A 14451-nucleotide genomic window follows, 5' to 3' on the forward strand; every position below is an offset into this window, starting at 1 on the left:
TAATGGAACAGACTTATTGCTTATCACAATATTACACCACCTACTGATTTTTATGAGGCTTTAATAATGACAGCTTGCTGCAATCATTTAAAAAGGAATAGATCTGTAGTCAATCGTATTCCCCTGAGATCTGTCACAGAACTGCACAAAGAATTCATACACACATTATCGTTCTTGTCTTGTTCTGTACCTGACAGGAAGTCAGTTAAGTGCTGATATGAGTAATAGTATTACATTGCTTCAGTAAGAAAAGCTCTACAAAAGGTTAGCGAGACAATAGTTTGGCTACAATGAGAAGTTATTCAGTGCTAGATTGTAGAGTTTGTTATTGATACAAAGTAAATCAACATAAGCACTGCAGAACAAATCATTTTCCCATCTTTCTATACCCAGTAACAGTAACAGTATTAGCACTCCTATATCAAGTTTAGATGTAAAATTAAACTCCTTGAACATCTCACTAAGGTTCCTACCCTACTGACCCAACAATGTATCCCTCTCTTTTCTTTAATTTCCTGCAACAGATTTCTACGCTTGGTGAGTCAATTTAGTCCTAAATCTTAGGCTGCATTGCACCTTCTGGAAATATGCAAAATACAACTCTCTCAGAGGGGAGAACTGTGTCTCTTCTTCACAATCTGATTGGACTGAAGGATGGGCTCAGAAGTGAAAGCACTTTATGCAACCAATTGTGCTGCCCAGGTCCCTGCAAGTTATGTTAAAATGCTGCTAAGTTGGAAAGCTTTTTGTGTAATGGTCACACACATCCAACCATTGGTCCTATGGAAAAGTAATTAAGTATTAAATGCTTCCTCTAATCAGGCGATCAAAGGTTGTCAAGCCATGAGAGTAGCATTAAAGAGCTCTACCCGCATTACTGTTGCGCGCTGAATATGATTCCAGCAATGAATTGTTTTTGTACATTACTATCTGGAATGTGTCAGCCTTACTCTTGAGTCTGGTTTTGGGTTCAAGTCCCATTCCATAGACTTGAGCACAGAATCCACACAGACGTTCTGGTTTAGTAGTGTTGCATCGTTTAAGGTGCTGTTTTTCAGGTGAGATATAAAACCAAGGCCTCATCTTCCCTCTCAGGATATTAGGGATGGGCGATAAATGCTGACCTGGCTAGCAGTGGCCACATTCTGTAAAAGAATGAAAGAAAAGATCCTATTGTACTATGGGAAGAAAAGCAGGGCAGTTCTCCCTGGCGCCATGTTCAATTTTATCTCTAAACCAACTCATAAAAAATTAGATTACCTGGTCATCATCACATTTTGGTCTGTGGGAGCTTGCTGTGTGCAAATTGGTTATCACATTTTCCTACATTACACCAATGACTACAGCTCACAAAGTACTTAATTGGTTGTAAAGCATTTTGGGCTGTGCTGAAGTAGTGAGAGATGCTATATAAATGCAAGTTCTTTCTTGACGTGGCCTTTTTTATGTCACCCAACTTTATTTGTTTCAGGTGTGGCCTTGTATCTAGATGCTGAGTAAGATGTGGACAGTGTGGAGGTTCCTCACATCAACAACATTTAACTTTTTATTCAACATGATAACTGATTCCTGTGTTACCGGACAAAAATTCTGATTCCCTTCTTCAGGTGTAAAACTGGGAATGGAGAAATTGAGGCTTTTTTCCCATGTGTTTGATGTTCTGAAGCTATAGTCCCTCACGAGACTCTGCCATAAATTTGGAGCAACTCTATAAGAGACTAAAGAGTCTTGCAAGTCTGCAGCAGATTATAAAGAAATGTAAATCCTATAATATATGATGAACCATTTAGATATTTTCTGCTTCTTCCTCTAGCACAATGTTATATTACTGGACGAGTAATCCAGAGGTCTAGACTTTTTTTTATTCATTCGTGGGATGCAGGTGTCGCTGGCTAGGCCAGCATTTATTGCCCATCTCTCATGGCGCTTGAGAAGCTGGTGGTGAGCTCCTTTCTTGAACCGCTGCAGTCCATTTGGCATAGGTACACCTGCAGTGCTGTTAAGGAGGGAGTTCCAGAATTTTGACCCAGCGACAGTGAAGGAACAGTGATACATTTCCAAGTCAGGATGGTGAGTGGCTTGGAGGGGAGCTTCCAGGTGGTGGTGTTCCCATCTATCTGCTGCCTTTGTCCTTCTAGATGGTAGTGGTCATGGGTTTGGAAGGTGCTGCCGAAGGAGCCTTGGTGGGTTCGTGCAGTGCATTTTGTAGATGGTACACACTGCTGCTACAATGGTGGTGGAGGAAGTGAATGTTTGTGGATGGAGAGCCAATCACATGGGCTGCTTTCTCTTGGATGGTGTCAAGCTTCTCGAGTGTTGTTGGAGCTGCACTCATCCAGACAAGTGGTGATTATTTGTCCTGACTTGTGCTGTTGACAGGCTTTGGGGAGTCAGGGGATGAGTTACTTGCCACAGGATTCCTAGCTTCTGAGACTAGTGAGATATGAACTCAAATCCCATCATGGCAGCTGACAATTTAAATTCAATTAATTAAAATCATTAATGGTGACCATGAAACTGCCAGATTGGTGTTAAAAACCCATCTGGTTCACTAAAGTCTTTTAGGGAAGGAAATCTGCAATCCTTACCCGGTCTGGTTACATATGACTCCAGACCACAGAAATGTGGTTGATTCTTAACTGCCCTCTGAAAAGACCTAGCAGGCCACTCATTGTATTCAAGAAGGTAGCTCACCACTGGCTTCTCAAGGGCCATAAATGCTGGTTCTGCCAGCGATGTCCACATCTTGTGAATGAATCAAAGAGATAGTGGTTGCATGTTACAGAATTTACAGTGCTAGGCGGAACATGCTAAATGATTTACTTGTCAGTGCAGTTATCCAGCCCTATTCATCACTGACAAGCTTTCCCTTGTACACTGGTGATATCCAAGTCCCTGATAGTAAAAACTAGAAACTGAACTCCTCCAGAATAAGTAGGTTCAGGTCAGAGGTCAGTGAGTAATTCACTGAAATCTGTCCAGTTCATATTTTATAATTGGATGATTAATGCTTGCTCCAAGCCTTCTTTCAGAAAATAACAGCCAGGGATACAATATCCGAGTAATTTAGAGACATGGCACATGGTAAGTGTAGCATGCTTGGGAAGATAAAGGTAGCTTTTGACCCATGGGGCTAGATTTGTGACTCCCCCACTGGCAGGTTTGAAGGTGAGGGGGGCGGGGGGTGCTTGTTAAATCCAGTGGGCGACCTGTCTGCTGTCTACCTGCCTGCCTCAGGCTCCACCACAATTTTACCAGCATTAGGGTTGGCATTGGGCAGCCCACTTGCCAGTGGGCCAATTGAAGCCCTTAAGTGGGCAATTAAGGGGATTAAACTGATGCTGGGAGAAGCCCACACTAAGTAGCCAGCCTGCCAGGATTTTTTGCGTGGAGGGGGCCCCTGTTTAACTGTCACCCTGGGCCCACCGGAAGGCACCTCCAAGGTGTCCAAACTCCCTGAGATTCCCATTCCCCAACGGACTCTCAAACCCTGCCCCCAACCCCTTTGCCGACCCCCAAACACTTCCAAAGTTCCAATCCATCACAACTTAGCTCCTCATTGGCTGGGTGCACAAACGGCAGCGCCAACCACTCCCGCTGATGCTACTGGTACTGGAGAGACCTGACAGACTCTAATTGGCTGGCAGCTCTCTGAGGAGGGCTTTCCTGTCCCTGAGGGCAGAAATCTCGCCTCCAACCAATTAATGGACAATGATTGTGGGGCAGCTGTTCTTCACCTAGTTGGGTTCTCCCACTGACATTTTAGTTGGTTGAGGGCTGGAGGGGATGGTGTGTGGTGGTGCAGGGGCCATGTAGATTTGTATATTTCAACCCATGGTTTCCAAAGCTTTCCAACACTGGAGTTTTCCTCATGCAATTCCTCGGCTTGTCATAATCTGACTGATGGAGATTTATTGCTGTGCTTAATCAACAACTCCATTCTCATTGTATCATGTGACTACCAGGAACCAGGATGGTGGAAGGCGAACTCGAGGGGCCTTGGCTATTTTTGTCAAACAATTCCTATGTCCTTTGTGAAGACAAGCTCAAAGAATGTCGTTGATCAGTTTAAGTTACATATCTCACTGCCAAGGGAGGCAGGACTCTGAAGCTTAACTTATACTGCGAGTTGAAACATTGGATTACATCACCACATAAGCCACTCAATTTTGGTGAAGAGGGCCTCAATACTCTTTCCAGTTCATTTTCAATCAGTGATGGCACATTTTACACAGCATCAACATTTTTAGAAACTCACATGGCACCAGTATTTAAGAGAAAGATCAAACTATTGAGTATTTTATAAGTAGAAAGCAACAGTCAACAACACAATAAAATAGAAGTTCATTATATTGATGGTCTAAAGAAATCAATAACTCCCAGCCAGCATCTTTATGATGCCCAGTAGGAGTTGCTGCACAAGAATTGATGAAGAGGTCTTGGAGGGGTTGAAGTTTAGCTGTTAACAAAATCCATGCAACAAAGTTTAAGTCTTCTTTGCATTTTCAGTCTTTGATCTGATTGTCAGAACTTCACAGCCTATGCCATGGAATATTAAACTATAAAGAGGTACACAGATAATAAAATGCAAAGTGTTTTCTGTAAACAGCAGATGCGATTCAGGCTCTAGTCATCCAGCTGGATTTGACATGGTACCAGATGTGTTGGTGCTTTATTGTTGTAAACCAAGGAATTAGAAACAGGAGCTCTAGTATATGCAGATGTATTCCCTGTCATTATTAAAACAAATGATATGCTTGAAGTTCTGTTTAGGCACTACACGTTTGATGACTGCAGTTTTACAGGCTGAATATTAAAATATTTCACTGGAATTTTGCTCAATTTAACAAAGGAACCGAGAAATAAGATATCATCATTTGGGTAAGTTTTCCTCCTTCATTCTGTATAAAGCAGGGAATGTTGTACATCGATAGATCTTCACATTTGTGAATGGAAGAACACGTACAGCATTATGCCCAGCACCCGTTCAGCTGTGCATTCACTGAAGTTAATTTACTTCTCTGTCCCACTTTATAATCTCAACAGGCATCCCAGGATAGCTATAAAAACAAGATTACAATTTTCAAAGAATACTTCTGACAAAGATCTCTGAGTCTACCTCATAATATTACACCTAACAGATAGTTCCACAAAACCCTTATTCTTGCCTGCTCTGCCCGACAGTGTCTCCTCAACTAACACCACCAACAGCTGATTCACTCACACATCTCACTGCTGTTTTGGGAATCATGCTATTTGATAAATTGCTGCTACATTACCTTAAATAACAACAATCACTGTGCATGGCTCCTTGTACGCGGAGCGCTTTGAGTTGATTCTGAGATGTGGTAAGGCAGGAATGTGAAAACAAGACTTTGTTGAGAGATTTAATATCTGCAAGAAAAGAGGGTTGGTTTCTCGGGTGGGAATTGAAGTTTTCTCTCCTGGTTCCTCAAGTCTGGCCAGTTCCCATTGGACAGCACTTCATGAAAGTGGCCATTCTTCAAGTGTGAAACAAGGTAGCGGGTGTTGGGAAGCTATTCCACTGCAGAAGCCGTCACCACTCAGTCTAATCATGTCTTCTCATGATACTCTCAGACAAGCATGTCTTCCAACTGGACAGCAATTAGGAGCAGGAGCCCTGCCTAAAAGCCCCACCTTAGCCAGAGAGCATTGAGGCCAATTTCAGTGCCCATTATGGTTGCCCTGGCTAAGAATAGCTAAATAAGGCCAGACTTTTGACTGAAATGCAGATCTTCCTGTTCTGGAAAGAGTCAGACTCTCACACTAAACCTTCAATGTCCTTTCACTACCTAAGAAGGTTGCCATGGAGATATCATGACTCTAAAGGTTTTATCTCAATAGTTATATTCTGGAATGCAGTGGAGGGCTGAAGTGTAGCTCAACATTTTCTGATTTCATCTATTTAGAAGTAAAATCCTTTAAAATAGAAAATAAACGCATTATATAAAAAGAAAATAAATTAATAAAGGCTGCATTCATGTTGAAACTTACCAACATATTTCAATTTTCACACACAATGAATTAATTTGGAAATTAGTGACAGTTGTTATATAAGCATATCTGGCAACCATTTTGTGCAGGGTATAAATGTTCCCTGCTATTTATACTGTGTCACTTTCCATAAGCCAAATTGTGTGTTACATTTTATTTGACAAAGACCCCTCACAACTCTACTTCAAGAAAGAATCCCAAAACAACATTCTGACATGTCAATGGGTGTTTTATGTTTTGTTAAAGAAAGCATTACTTTTGTTCTCATCATGTCAATACCAGTGAATGGATCATCCTAGTGTTAGTCAATGCAATGCTTCTGCACTCAGCTTCTAACACTTGGTGCACAATCTCACAAGGTTAGATGCAAGAATAGAGTTCCCTCTAACCGTGTCAACAACATGATTTAACATTGATGTTAGAATGGTTAAATAAAAATTTGGAATAAGAAGTAATCAGTAATGGCAACCATGGAACTATTGGTTGTCATAAAACCTGCCTGGTTCACTAATGTCCCTCAGGGCAGGAAATCTGGTGTCCTTATCTGTCTTGCCTCCATATGACACCTGACCCACAGTAATTCCCCTTTGAAATGGCCTGGAAATCTATGCAATTGTATCAAACTGCTACGAAAACTTCTCATAAGAATAAAACAAACTGGGCCACCCATCAGCAATCTAGGTTCAGACACAACAAAGGCACACTCAGCCCAGCCAGTCCTGCAAAGTTGTCCTCACCAACATTGGGGGACTTGTGCTAAAGTTGGAAGAGCTGTCCCATGGACAAGTCAAGCAACAGCCTGACATGGTCATACCCACAAAATTATACCCATCAGGCAAAACTCAAATTCCTTCCTCGCCATTCCTGGCTCTGACCTGTCCCACTGGCAAAACAGATCCACCAGAGATGATGGCACAGTGGTCTGTACAGTCACAGAGTCCCCAACATTGACTCTGGACTCTCATGGCATCAGGTCAAGCATGGGCAAGGAAACCCCTTACTGATTTTCACCTATCATCTTCCTTCAGCTGATGAACCAGTACTTCACCATGTTGAACACCACTTGGAGGAAGAACTGAAGGTGGCAAGGGCACAGAACGTACTCTGGATGGGGGGCTATAATGTCCATCACCAAGAGTGGTTCGGTAGTACTACTACTGGCCGAACTGGCTGAGCCCTGGAGACATATATGTTAGACTGGGCTGGCAGCAGGTGGTGAGAGAACCAACATGGAGAAAAAATCTACTCAACCTCATCCTCCCCAATCTACCTGTCACAGATAATCTATCCATGAGAGTATTGGTAGGAGTGACCACCACACCATCCTTTTGGTGGCAAAGCTTTGCCTTCACACTGAGGGCACCCACTGTCATTTGTGTGGCACTAACTGTGCTCAATGGGATAGATTCAGAACAGATCTGGCAACTCAAAACTGAGCACCCATGAGGCACTGTGGGCCATCAGCAGCAGAATTGTATTCCACCAGAATCTGTAACCTCAAGAACAGGCATATCCCTCACTCTGCTATTGCCATCAAATCAGAGGGCTAGACCCGGTTCAATGAGGAGAATAAGGCAGGGTGTCAGGGACAGCTCCAGGTGTTCCTGAAAATGAGGTGCTAACCTGGTGAAGCTACAGCACCGGACTACATATATGCTAAACAGTGAAAATAGTATGCTATAGACAAAGCTAAGCGATCCCAGACCAACAGATCAGATCTGCAAAGATCTGCAGTCCTTCACATCCAGTCATGAGTGGCAGTGGACAACTGAATAACTTACTGGAGGAGGCTCCACAATATTCCCAACCTCGATGATGGCAGAGCACAGCACACCTGTGCAAAAGACAAAGCTGAAGCATTTGCAACTTCCTTCAGGTAGAAGTGCCCAGTCGGTGATCCAACTCAGCCTCCCCTTGAGGTCCCCAGAAACACAGAAACCAATCTTCACACAGTTTGATTCATTCAACATGATAAATGACTGAAGGCACTGCAAACAGCAAAGGCTACAGGCCAAAGACAAAATCACAGCTGTAGTAATGAAGAATTTGCTCCAGAGTGTAGCTGCACCTTGAGTCAGGCTGTTCCAACACAACTTCAACACTGTCATCTACACAACCATATGGAAAATTGCCCAGATATGTTCCATCCACAAAAAGCAGGACAAATCTGATCAAGCCAATTACTTCCCCATCTCTCGATTATCAGCAAAGTGATGGAAAGTGTCATTGACAGTGCTTAATCACCGATAACCTGCTCACTGATGTTCAGTTTGGGTTCCGCCAGGGCCACTTGACTCCAGACCTTGTTGCAGCCTTTGTCCAAACATGGACAAAAAAATGTGAATTCTAGAGGTGAGGTGAGAGTGACTGCCCTTGACATCAAGGTAGCATTTGAGCGAGTGTGGCATCAGTGAGCCCTAGCAAAACTGAAGTCAATGAGAGTTAGGGGAAAAGCTCTCCACTGGCTGGAATCATACCAAACACAAAAGAAGAAGATTGTTGTTGTTGAAGGTGAATCATCTCAGTCCCAGGAGATCACGCAAAAGTTCCTCAGGTCAGTATCCTAGGATCAACCTTCTCCAGCTACTTCATCAATGCCCGTCCCTCCATCATAAGGTCAGAAGTGGGGATGTTCGCTGATGTTCAGTATCATTCGCAACTCCTCAGATAATAAAGCAGTCTATGTCTCCATGCAGCAAGACCTGGACAAATTTCAGGCTTGGGAATGATAAGTGATAAGTAAAATTCATGCCACACAAATGCACAAGGCATTGCTGATCCCCAACAGGAATCTGACTTGTAATCTATGTCACCAAAAAGAGATTAACCCGTCAGTCAACTCATTACAATTTGTGGGGTCGTGTGCATGTAATAGTTGCTGTGTTTACCTCCAAGTGAAAGTCAACACACTTAAAAAGCAAATCATTGTGCATCGAGCATTCTTAAATTTTTCTGAACGATATGATAGCATGCTCTGTAAGTGCTCATCTTCCTTTTCATTAACGTTCTAGTACAATTTATAAAAAGCTATACCCCTCCTTGGGTTTTCATTTTGATCAGTGCAGTGTTGACAATGATACCCTCAATGCAATATCTGTTGTTACAGTTATTTTTGAATCACAAGGAAAGAACTTACAATTCTTCTCCACTACATTCCGCATTTTGCTTGACCTCTTTACATCTCCTTCTCTGTCGCCCTATCTCAACCTTGGCAATTAAATGCACTCATAACACTACACAATGACACTGTTTCTCAGGCACTGCCTCTCCCCTCTCCGATGTTGCTGTCCTGTTCCAGCAGAAAGGCCTGTCATTTGGCCAGCACTTCCCAACAGGTGACAAGGAAAATCAGGACCAAGTGTGCAGAGGTTTGAGCACAAACTCATTGCCCCTCTCGCACATTGGCATTGGGTGCTGGGTCAAAATGGGCGGCATAACATTAGGTTGATAGTTTTTAAAAAAAGAATGCCGGTTTGCTATTAAAGCCTATTACATAGGCAATTATTTCGCAGATGGAGTTTGTGTTTTCAATCACCTACAGAGTTGAATTCTAAACTCCAGCTGGGTATGATGTTGGGGAAAGTGTTGACAGACCTGTCCTCAATGTTGCCCAGTTAAGAGGAGTGAAAAAGGTAGGGCAGTTGTCTCAGATCTCTCACATTGCCATCAGTTCTTACACAGTTCAATCTGTTGCATGGGCATCCCATAAAAGGATTCCCCCACCCAAAATAAGTAGAAAATATTACACTGGTACCTGCTTATGGTGCTATCAACTCGTTTTCACTTTCCAAATTCATTCACCAGCTCCCTATTGACTTTGCCACTGGTAAACCTTCACATAATAAGCAGTTGTAGCTTGGCTCTTTGACCAAGCTTTTGGTCATCTGTCTACACATCTCCTTACATGGGTCGCTGTCATATTTTGTTCTATAACGCCTCTATGAAACATCCTGTGATGTTCCATTATTTAAACGCAAGTTGTTGTTATAGGAACCAAATGTGCTTAGCTCCCTTGTAAACATCATTGTCTTTGAAAATCTGTATACGCCTGTGCAGAAAAAATATCAGCCTTTTTATTTATAGATTGTTCATCTTCAAACCTTTATTTCTCTCCTCTGAGGAAGCAGAACACTATTAGACAAGAGGGAAATTCTCTTCCTGCTAGTTCCTGCTTATTATGATTTTCCTCTCTCTTCCTCCATTCTAGAGCTGGCAAAATTGAAGGAGACAACAGGAAAGCAATATTAAATATAATCTGTACCTACATTGTTCAAATTTCCCCATTCCCTTAGAAATCATACCCACTTGAGACCCACAATGTTTTCTATTTACACCTCTGGAAATTAGGCTAGTTAACACTAAGTCCTTTTGAAATAATTGTTCATTTAGAGATACAGATAAAGGCTACTTAGTCCCATCTAGATGTTCCCAAATAAATCCTGTCTGAATGCATCTTTGGACAAGACCCTTTCAACAGTTGCCATGCTCATCCTGCTCTGTGCTTATCCTTGTATCTCATATTCACCGCTGCGCTAAATCAAGAGTCTGACTCCTTTTGCCCTCAATGCCTCGATCAGCCCAAGAGATCATTATTATGTAATAGAATCAGAGACATTCTATCAATTGGTCATTCCATTTTAAAAAAAAATGTTTGAGCTGAGACATTACTTCTACTGAAGGGTTTAGCATCACACATCGAAAGTTAATTTTCAGAAATATGACGAATGGGCATTCCATGCCCACAACATGCACTTAAAGACCAAATTAATAACTTTTTCCTTGTCTCTGAAATTGCTAATTTGCTAATTGTTCACTTAAATGGGCCACCCAGTTTCAGAATGATTGCTATGTAGGCCATGTGAAATAATGATCTCCTAACCTATTACTGCCAAAAGAACCCAACTAAATACAATTAGCACGTATACTGCAACAGTCTTCAGCGCAAGCCTGAGTACAGAGGCATTGGATAGAAGATTTGCTGCCTATTCTAACAGTGGGGAGACTCAGGCTGAGATTCTGTTAGATTGCAACACTGACTAAACTAATATTGGAAAAACTTAGGGAAACAACGCAGCCTAGAAAGATGTCACCAAGAGAAGAATGGAAAGAATTTACAAGACACAATACATTCCTACAGATAAAAATACCACTTTTAGACATTGCCTTATTTAAATATATGCACTACAGTGTAGTTAGAAATTGATCTAAGGTTTCTGAGGTAAAATGCTGTGATGTTGATTGACGTGGTTCATGAATCTTAACCACAGTTGGCAAGCATATAATGAAGAATGGAGGTCACAACCAGGAACCTTTAAAATAATTATTAAAAATTACCAGGAACAGCAAAATTTCCTGCTTTGAAACAAGAAAATATATGGACCATTGATCATATCAGCATCTTGCGCTCTAGCCTGAAGCATAAAAGCAGGAGTTTACATGACTTGCAAGTAGAGAAACACTGAAGAATCTTTCAAAGTGATACTTTGCATTGGCTAAGAACAAAAAAAGATGGAAGGGATATTTGCAGACAATCCAATTTTAAAACTTCAAGCGTTGGGTTTACATTACAGTTTTACACAGTGCACATAACAATTCCAACCACCACTGGAATTAAAATATGTATGACTTCCAGCAATGAACTGAAGAGAATTATATCACCAAAAGGGGATTTATTCCATGGCTATTAATTTATTGAGTGGTGAGGGGTGATGGTGGGGGGGGAGGTGTGGTGGTAGTGGATGAAAGCCACACTTGAAGCCTAGGGAAACGTCTAATTCAAGCCTGCCATAAACTTCTCTCTACACAAATATGGATCCCGAATGATCTCTACAGGAGATTTGGGGGAAAATTTGCCCATATATATCTCCTCCACCTTGTTTCTCAGACCAGCCTTCACAGTAGAATAACCGGATAAAGCCGCAGGCAAAATATTTTGTCTTCATTGTATTTTCTGCCACTTGTGTCAATAAATCCTTCATTTTTGGTGAACCAAAATTAGATTGAGCTCCCCACCAGAATCATTGCCCCTAGAATAAATTGTACCAGACGTAAAATATTTAGCTTTTTTTTAATGCAGGGGTTCAAAACACAAATATTACATTCTCCAAAACAGTCCCTGTGTGTTTAAAAGTGGATGGAATTAAAATATTTCTCTTCCCCCACCACCCCCCCCCCCCCCCGCCCCCCTCCGTGCCCAGGGTGATTTGAATGGGTTGTAAGCTTTGGCACAGGAGTAATTTTATGGTCAATTAGAAGCTGCGGTCAGCGGAATATTGAGACGGGAAAGGAAAGACTTTTAAGTCTCAAAATGTGACAGAAGACCGAGAGACGAGCCAATCATTCGACCGGGTCTATGGTGGGATGAAATCATTTTTTTGTAACACAGGTTGTCTGTTAATTTTAAAAAAATAACTAAATGCAAAGGCTAATGTGGACTGGAATGGGTCATCCCGAGAGAAGACAGTGTCCTGCGTCTGTAAACACTGGAACATTCATGCTAGTGACAAACTGCCAGGGAAGTCTTAGTGATGTTGCTGGACATTTAACTTGTGCAATCAGGGGACTGCACTGTAAACTGAGTGTGAATTATAAAGTGCATCTCCAACAGCAGAAACGTTTGAAGTCATTAAAAAAAAACACGGGCAAAAAAATAAATGAACAATTCCACCGGCAAACCCTCCACCCCACACTTTATCCTCAGAACTAATGAAAGGGACAAAGCGAGAGTATCCAGCGTCCTTTGTGTCCCGCTGTCACATTTCTGTCCAAATTTTGAGAGGGGGCGAATTCTGGTCCCACACGTCCAGATCTCCGCAGTATTATGTAATAGTGAAGAATTAAGCTCCGTTTTTAATGCACGCTATCTTTCCAAATTAAATGATTGGGGGAACGACAAGGGATTAAGAGCGCCAAGCTGAAACTGAGAACAGTGATTTTGACCGGGTTTTTTTTTAAAAATAAAAAATGTTACAGTAAGCTCCAGGGAGGGGAGATCAATACTGCTTCCAAAATCCAGCACCCCACCACTCACCCCTCCACCTAAACACACACACACACACATGTATAAAGGCAAAAACTCACCGAGTACAAACATTTTATTTTACCCTCCGACAGTGATTTCCACGGAAATGCTGACACTAACCATCTCAGGCAGACGGGGGTGCTGTATAATCAAGTTTCATACATACATACACACACACACACACATACACACACACACACATATATATATATAAAGCAGATTTAAACCCCAGCTCTGAATTAACACTATAGGTTGGCATCAGTGGAAGTTCTTCATTTTTCAAGATCTGCTTCCATCCGTTACATTATTGTGAAAATAAAGCAATAACTCAAATTTTGATCAGACCACCGGTAAGGTAAGATTTTCCTAGCTAAATTAGTCCTCCCCCCAATACCTAACGCACCTTTCCAAAAAGACTGACAGGTTCCTCTCTTTCTTCGACATCGCAACTTTGCTCCCAAAAAAAAAGTCTTAAGTGTTTGACAATCCTGGGTGGAGGTTACCCCAGACCCCTCCCCACACACACACACACACAAACACAGGGAGAAAGCTGAACTGGAGCACTCAGCGTACGGGAGCCTGGGCAACGTTGCTCAGTCGGTGCTCAAGTCAATTTCAGAAACTGACCCCCAATGTTAGCTATGTGTGTATATATATATATATATATATATAAAACACAAGCGAATTCAACTGAAACAGATCAAATGGGCATGTGGCTCGCTAGTTTAACCTGCGATCATTCAGTCAACACCTCCACCCCACACATCTGAGATGCTAACTAGACACTGGGAGATTACAATACTTACTTTGTCCTCGTCTTGCTGGCGAATGTGTAGTCTAATTCCTGCGGCACCTGTCCGGTTAAAGACGTGTCCCAAGATTGCGTTACTTATAAGAAGAGATCAAAGGGATTGGAGCCCTCTTTGGCGAGTTCTCTGCCTTGGGCTGTTGAGAAGTGATAGGCTCCAGATGAACCACTTCCATGGACACCAGTCTCTTCACGGAGCCACATGTGCCGCTCGGGCGATCAGTTGCTGGACGGATTTCAGTCAGTTTGGGCGTGAGATCTCGGGCTGGGCGAGCCGGGGGGGAGCCAAGGCAAAAGCTGCTGCTCAGAGATACCAGGAGCAAGTCAGAGTGATGGAGCGCAGGCAAGGCTACACACTGACTGAAACGGAGAGAGCAGCAATAAAGCAGGGGGAGGATTTATCTCACACACACACACATACACACACACACACCCAGCACTGGGGGAGGATTTATCACACTCCTGGGATCCACCCAGGCAAAATGGGAGTCCAGTGGGCTGCAAGTGTACAGGACACTGGGACACACAGAGGAGTATTTTCAACACAAGCACGAGTGAATTGTTCCCCTTAATTGAGTGTATTTGCAGTGAGAGCGATGTTAACTGT

General features: G+C 42.4%; 1 protein-coding gene across 2 annotated transcripts in view; it reads right to left on the minus strand.

The window, feature by feature from the left end:
* Positions 1–14193, minus strand: part of LOC121280172 (caM kinase-like vesicle-associated protein) — a 158142-nt gene extending 143949 nt beyond the window's left edge. For both annotated transcript variants that reach the window (XM_041191889.1, XM_041191888.1), the window contains exon 1: positions 13843–14193. The gene's annotated coding sequence lies outside the window, so the exon portion shown is untranslated. The remainder of the gene's footprint in view (positions 1–13842) is intronic.
* Positions 14194–14451: the final 258 nt, after the last annotated feature.

Source organism: Carcharodon carcharias, chromosome 7 (assembly GCF_017639515.1).
Source record: "Carcharodon carcharias isolate sCarCar2 chromosome 7, sCarCar2.pri, whole genome shotgun sequence".
NCBI classification, from domain to species: Eukaryota; Metazoa; Chordata; class Chondrichthyes; order Lamniformes; family Lamnidae; genus Carcharodon; species Carcharodon carcharias.